Source organism: Ranitomeya imitator, chromosome 2, assembly GCF_032444005.1.
Source record: "Ranitomeya imitator isolate aRanImi1 chromosome 2, aRanImi1.pri, whole genome shotgun sequence".
Lineage (NCBI taxonomy): Eukaryota > Metazoa > Chordata > Amphibia > Anura > Dendrobatidae > Ranitomeya > Ranitomeya imitator.
This window is the reverse complement of record NC_091283.1, coordinates 323010824-323018192: the sequence shown is the minus strand read 5'-3', so window position 1 is coordinate 323018192 and position 7369 is coordinate 323010824. Positions and strand designations below refer to the sequence as shown.

The 7369-nt window shown below is 46.3% G+C and overlaps 1 long non-coding RNA gene across 2 annotated transcripts; it reads right to left on the bottom strand.

Annotated features, from left to right (window-relative positions):
• Positions 1-1115: 1115 nt before the first annotated feature.
• LOC138663506 (uncharacterized) lies at positions 1116-6217 on the bottom strand. Of its 2 annotated transcripts, XR_011318201.1 has the most exons (5): positions 5703-6217; positions 4528-4614; positions 4237-4447; positions 2518-2675; positions 1116-2404 (listed from the first exon to the last, which is right to left on the bottom strand). It is a non-coding gene; the product is annotated as an uncharacterized lncRNA (long non-coding RNA). The 2 variants fall into 2 exon arrangements; XR_011318200.1 differs by lacking the exon at positions 5703-6217 and having other exon boundaries at positions 4528-5036.
• Positions 6218-7369: the final 1152 nt, after the last annotated feature.

The window sequence follows — 7369 nt, the reverse complement described above, 5'->3', positions numbered from 1 at the left end:
TTTCCACAATATCAGGAATAGTGAGGCACACTTGCCGTGCACTGTGGGACTGTCTGCATGAAGAATACATTCCACATCCCACAATGCAGACATGGTTGGAAGTAGCTGACAGATTCCTGGAAGTGTGCCAGTTTCCCAATTGCTTGGGTGCGGTGGACGGGAAACAGATCCGTATCGTGAAACCGGCTGGTTCTGGATCTCCGTATTTCAACTACAAGAAGTACTTTTCCATCGTGCTGATGGCCATCGCCGATGCGGATTACAAATTTGTAGCGGTGGACATTGGGGCGTATGGCCGTTCTAATGATTCGCAAGTTTTCAAACTGTCTTCTATGGGGCGGCATTTATATGGACAAACCTTTCAATTCCCCCCCCCTCCCCCCCCCCCCCCAAGACCACTGCCTCAAACCTCTGTGCCACCAATGCCATTTTTATGTGTTGGGGATGAAGCTTTTCAGCTTTCAGAGCATCTTTTGAAACCCTACTCCAGCCGTGGTTTAACCAATACTAAAAGAATTTTCAACTACAGACTCACACGTGCAAGGAGAATGGTGGAGTGTGCGTTTGGGATCCTAACCGCCAAATGGAGAGTTCTCTTGACATCCATAAACTTAAAGACAGACACTGTGGATGAGGTAGTGAAAGCGTGTGTTGTCCTACACAGTTATGTTATATCCGAGGAACAGCTTTCCATTGAGGACCACTCTGCCGAAACCACCTTGATGGATTATAGCAACCAGACATACAGAAGTTCTGCCACAGTTTCCAGAATACGGGATCACTTTGCAGAATATTTTATTTCACCCCAAGGAAGAATACACTGGCAGGATGATAGAGTTTAAACACTTTGTATGTACCTAGTAATAACTTTAACCTTTACCCATGTTGTGTACCAGTTTGGTTTTTACCCTCATGTTGCGTACCTGTTTGGGTTTACCTTTTACCCATGTTGCGTACCTGTTTGGGTTTACCTTTTATCAATGTTGGGTACCTGTTTGAGTTTATTTTTAAACCAAGATGTGCATCTGTTTGGGTTTTACCCAAAGTACTACTGTTACCAATAAACCTTGTTTAACAAAAGTGTTATTTGTCCCTAAAGAATAAATACAAGAGAGTTTTCAACCAAAAAGTTTTATTAACATAATTAAACAACACGCTAAAAAAAGGGGTAACTAAATGTTTTCATACGTCGGGGTGGAGATACTATCGGAGGCACTGTCTGATAGGGACACTTCGACAGTGGGAGTGTGGAGAGAGGAATGTGATGGTGGTGGAGAATGTTCAACGGTTAGGGGTGAAGGAGTGGAGAAAGCTATTGAGCGGGTGGACAAGAAAGTGGGATTGGGGTTAGAAATTTGGTAGGATGGAGGGGTGTAGGAAATGTTTTGTGAGGATTGGGTGGCAGAATGAGTGATGTGTGTAGAAGATGTTTGGGAAGAGGGTGATAGAGTCTGTTGGAAGTGGGCAGGGAGAGGAGGCGAGGATGAAGTAGATGTGAAGTTGTATGGGTCAGGATCATCATATGGGTGGGAAGTGGCACGGGCGGGGGGCTGGTAGTGTGGATGGTGGGAAGGGGCACGAGGCTGGTAGTGTGGATGGTGGGAAGGTGCACGGGGCTGGTGGTGTGGCTGGTGGGAAGGGGCACGGGAACGCTGAAAGTGTTGTGGCTGTTGGGATGGGGCACGATGTGGATGATGGCGAGGTGGGCGGGATGGGGCACGGTCAGTTTGATGATACGGGTCAGGAGGATGGTACTGGCTGTAGTGGTGGACAGTGGAGGAAGGGGGGCCAGTTGGAGGATGGTTGGAAAGACTATCTGCTCTAGAGGCAATTAGCGCTAGAGTAGACTGGCAGGATTCCATTACTTGCATCTGCTGAGAAGTAGATAGCGTCTCCATTTGCTCAAGCACCGACTAAAAAAAAAGTGTTGTTCGGTGACTGTTTTGCCTCTGAACGCATCGTTACCAGAAGTGTATGCATCTCGAGCGTACTTTTATTTATGAAATTGAATCCTGCAGCCATTTGCTCAGACAAAACTTTCAGACAGTTCTGGAACGATGCGTTCAGGTGCAAGAACTCGGGAGCATAACTATGTACCTGACCCCTGTGGCGAAACCGCTCCGATGCTACAGGTGTACTAGAGGTGGCTGCAGCAGAGGGGTGGGGTACAGGAAACGCTATGTTCTCACCAGCAGCTACATGCAATGGAACCGGCCAGGATGCTCCAGCGCTCGTGGATGGGAAAGAGGGATCAGTAGAGTGGGAAGGTACAGAGTGGGAAGGTGCAGAGTGGGAAGGTGCAGAGGGTTCCTCACTGTCAAAGTGTCCCTCGGTGGCGGCCTCCTGAGGGATTGCCCCAGAAGTGTTCAATTGTGCTGCAGGCTCCCGAGTGCTCCCAACGGTACTGTGGAAAAAGAGAGAAAAACAATTAATATACTGTCATTGCATGGCCCTGGCTGAAAGAGCAAAAGAGGTTAGACATGTAAAACATTAGTGCATGTGGTGGGTAATATTTACCTTCGGGTGACCATCGTTGACCTGAGGAACGACAGGGCCCTTGCGTATTTGTACGTGCTACTGCGTCCTCCAGATCCACTCGGGGGCCCGCATCTCTTTATTGAACTCCTTCTTAAAGCGATCCCTGATCGACCGCCACCTTTTCACAATCCGCTCACCTGTTAAAAAAGGAGAAAGACAACTTGGTTAGAAACAGCATTTTAGAAATCGCTGTTTGACGAACTAATATGGGGGTGGGGAAACCCAAGGTTTAAACAAGAAACTTTGCAGAGGCCAAAGGCGTAAGGGGGCTTGGCGCTCCCTAACCCTTGAGTATATTTTTATCAGCACAATGCCAGCATATTGGAGGATGGGGGGAGGAGATGGGAAAGGGGCAATTGCCCAGTAGTTTGAGTTATTTGATGGGAAAATGGCCTCTGGGTGAGAGTTTGGAAGGGGGGCAATTTTTGAAACTGGGTTCTCAGTTTCCTACTGTTCTCCTAATTCATAAGGTATGGTAAAAAGTTAAACAGATTAGGGGTGTCACAGGCCTTACCAAATACTCACCTATATGGGATAATATAAACTTACAAGAATTTAAGCAAATGGAAGGATTTGTGCCCTGGAGAGAGGCAGGAATTAGAAGGATGGGTCAGCTAATGGGTCATTCGTGGAGTTACAAACAGAATTCCAGTTATCACATTTAAATTTATATCATTATAAAAGAATTCAGCATGTGTATCGGTCGCAATGTCGGAAAAAACTTATTGAGATCCAGATTGATATCACGCTGGCTTCCATTTTGGAGAACAGCGGGACAAGGGGGGCAATTTCAGAAGTGTATAGAGATTTATTATTCACCTTTCTAGCCAAACATCCCATCAAGTCTAGAGTGAAATGGGAAGCTGAATTGGGAGAAATAAATGATGATAGATGGGAATCTATTTTAGAATATGTGACTAAGATCTCTATGAGCGAACCTGGGTGGATGTCTCAATTATACGTGATTCATAGAGCTTACAGAACTCCCGATAGACTGTTCAAGATGGGTTTGAGGTCTGATTCCGAGTGTCCACGATGTTCGCAGGAACGGGCAGACATGTTACACATGCTGTGGCACTGCCCTAGATTGTCCGCCTTCTGGACAGTTGTATTGAATCGGATTGAATTGATATATAGGTGCGTCATTCCCAGAGACCCTTTGGTCTGTATATTAGGTTATGTGGAAGAAATAGCAGCGGTCTCTATGGTTAAACTGGTGATTGCTAGACTGTTATTCATAGCAAGGAAATTGATAGCTCGGTTCTGAATCAGGTAGGACCCTCCGACTAGACGAGACTTTCTTACGCAGGCGGACTATATAATTTTATTGGAAAAAAGTATCTATACTAAGAGAAATAAACTAGATGTATTTCAAAAGATTTGGCAGCCATGGATAAAATGGAATTAGAATTGTGGGGAGGATGCATAATGTTATAGATGATGTTCATACTATACAATTGTATTTGAATTGGGGAAGGAATATCGGATGGGAATTTGGGAAAGCATTAAAGGGGTCTCGAAGGGGGGGAAAGGGAGGGAAAAGGGGGGGGGAGTTATGTTCATAAAATATATGATTATCTGTGAATAACAGCTTGATGTCATTTGTTATCATTGATTTTCCTTAATAAAAATTTATCTGATTAAAAAAAGAAACAGCATTTTAGAATGCATCACCAAAACTGAACTGAGGATACTTACGTTCTTGAATCTGGGCCTGAACATCTAGGTCCTCCCACCTCGGTATCAGTTGACAGCAGATTTGCCCCCAGAGTCGACGGGTCACTGAGAGATCAGCATGGCGGCGGTCACCCATATTCCACAACGGCTCCCTGTCTCTGACAAGATCGATGAGGAGGTCAATATCAAGGCCGACCTCCTCACCGTCCGAATCTGGAGCACGCTGTGAAACCTGTTTGAAAAGGGTGAAAAAAATTAACAACAAATTTGAAACATTGCTAACCTCCACCCAAAAAATAACAAAAAACCTACACGACGGCGGCCGCCACCACGTGAATGTCGCCGACGACCCTGGGAGCCACTGTAAGGACCTATTGTTTGGGCACCAGATTCAGAACTCTAGAAGAGAAAAATAAAAAATTATGTGCTTGTTGGTAGCCATTCTATGTGTTGTGTGCCATGTGATATATATGTTTTGTATGTGTTGTGTGAGGTTTGTGTGACGCCCAGGAGACCGGGGTACCCAGCACCGAACCAATGGGGTCTGTCTCTTGAGGGGGATTTCACGGGTGGCTTGACCCGGTGCTGTGGTCTCAGGCAATGCACAGTGTAAGGGGTATCGTGAGGGAACAGGCACTTACTTGATCAGCAGCAGGTTCTCCCAGCGGTGATGATCCCGATCCTGGATAGATGGCTATTGTCCAAATGAAAGACTGAGGCACTGAAATGTTTAACCAGTTTACTTCAACATAAAGGGATTTACAACCAGTCCTGTCACCGGAGTCTGTATGGGAACTCTGAGTTACTTTGACCCTGCCGGGGTCTTCGCCTCTTATTGTACGCAGTTTCTGTGTGGCCCTGCTGCTGTATGTGAACTGGCTGCCGGCCCAATCTGTCCCCTCCGGGTCCTGGTTCGACGGGCAACCCGAGTCCTTTTATCGGCTTACCCCCTCCAGGAGTACCACTGAACTCTGTGTCTGTTGCTGCGTCCGGCCCTAGTGAAGCTGATATTACCTCACGTTTTTCCGGTTGCTGTATTATATATAATGAATACAGCCACGGATCCGGTATCCGTCTTTGCGCCTGTTCTGGGTAGTGATTAATGCTACCCGGTTCTCACAATGTCCTTTTTCTCTGTCCCTTTTCTCCTCAGGCCGGTGATTTGGGCCTGGAAACCGTCATAGGGCTATTAGAAATTCAGCTGTATGACCTCTCACTTTCAGCTCCTTAGCCCAACTGCCATTTCTTCTCTCAGACCAGAATGGATCAAGGGGAGTCTCTGGAGCTCCCCCTTCTGGCCGGAGGTGGTAGTGCAGTCTTGCTATTTTAGTATTCGCATTTAGTGTCAGTAACTGTTTTTGTGGCAAATACCCCTAGGGGTGCCACATTTGAAAGTATCAGTTTCTATGTATTTTGTTGTAAGAATCTAGTGTTATGTTTTGTGTGTAGTGTAGGGTGTGTTTCCGCAATACATCACAGATACATACCAATTGTGAGCCCTCTCCGTGTGTTTCTCCACCCCTTCCCTCACCTTCGGGGACCACCTCTTCTCCTGGGGAGTCAGCCTCATCAACTTCCTACGATGAAAGATAAAAAAATACATGATACACACACACACACACACCTTAGGTTCATACTTACCTCTGTGCGTTGACGGCGCGGACGGCGAGGAGGAAGAGGGCTCCCCAAAGACATGGCTGCAGGCTCTGGGCTCTGTGGCAGGCTCTGGGCTCTGTGGTAGGCTCTGGGCTCTGTGGCAGGCTCTGGGCTCTGTGGCAGGCTCTGGGCTCTGTGGCTGGCTCTCGGCTCTGTGGCTGGCTCTCTGGCAGGTTTCTGGCTCCTTCCGTCGTGGCAGGGTGTTGGCTCTTCTGCTTTTGGGCTGGAAATGGCTGAAGGCCTCATGGCCCTGCTTTATATATAGTCCAGGGGGCTGATCAAAGTTTTTTGAGCATGCTCAGTGTAAAAAGCCGGATCCGACTTTTTCCGGATCCGGCGCTTTCCGGCATCCATAGACATGCATTGTTGTAAAAAGCCGGAGACAAAAAACGTTACAGTAGACGTTTTTTCCAGACGCCGGAATCGACTTGACGCCGGATCTGGCATCAGACCGGAAGGAATGCTGGCCGGATCCGGTTTTCTATTCCGTTTTTTATCGGAAGAGCCGGAATTCGCATGAAACAAAAAACCTGATGTGTGAAAACAGCCTTATACTGATCAGTAAAATACGGCAGATAGGAGCAGGGGCATAGAGAATAATTGGGACGTTTGTTAGGCGTGTTTTACGGACGTATTTTATGCGCTCATACGTCCGTAGAACTCGCTAGTGTGACACCGGCCTTACACCGCTGTGTATTTCTCGCAAGTCACACTGTTGGTCCGTGTGTAATCCGTATTTTTCTGGCCCCCATAGACTTTCATTGGCGTATTTTTTGCGCAATACGGTGACAAATGCAGCATGCTGCGATTTTCTACGGCCGTAGAAGACCGTATAATACGGATCAGTAAAATACGGCAGATAGGAGCTGGGCCATAGAGAATCATTGTACCGTATGCAATCCGTATTTTCTGCACCGCTCATATGTCCGTAAAACACGCTAGTGTGACGCCGGCCTAAGGCAAAAATTTTCGAGAAAGATAAACTTAGGGATTCACTGTTTATTTGAAATGTAAAGTTATTATATAGGAATGTATGAATTAACATTGTTGAAAACAGAATTACATTTTTAAGCTTTGTTTTTCTTGCTGGAAAAAGTTCATATTAATGACAAACTTATTTTCAGAGTTGCATCAAGTTCTTCTTAGGGATTCAGTGTTTATTTCCAATTCAAAGTTACTATATAGAAATTTTACAACCAAGACACAGAATGAACAGTGGACGGCACTAGAGAAGCACAAATCAGTATGGACCTTGACTCTTTGAAGGATATCCGAAAAACACACAGGTGGCACGACTGCTCTGAGTGTGCGGTGCTCTGCACTGATAAGCAATCCACAGTAAATTAAATGAAACAAGAAAAGAACACAGTGCGGCACTCACCCTTTTGAAGCTGTGTAATCGTGCTCTTTATTGGAGAAAAATATATAAAACATACGTTAGGACATCAGGTCTGCAGGAGGGTGCGGAGGTGGAGTGTGGACGACGGCCGTTTCGCAC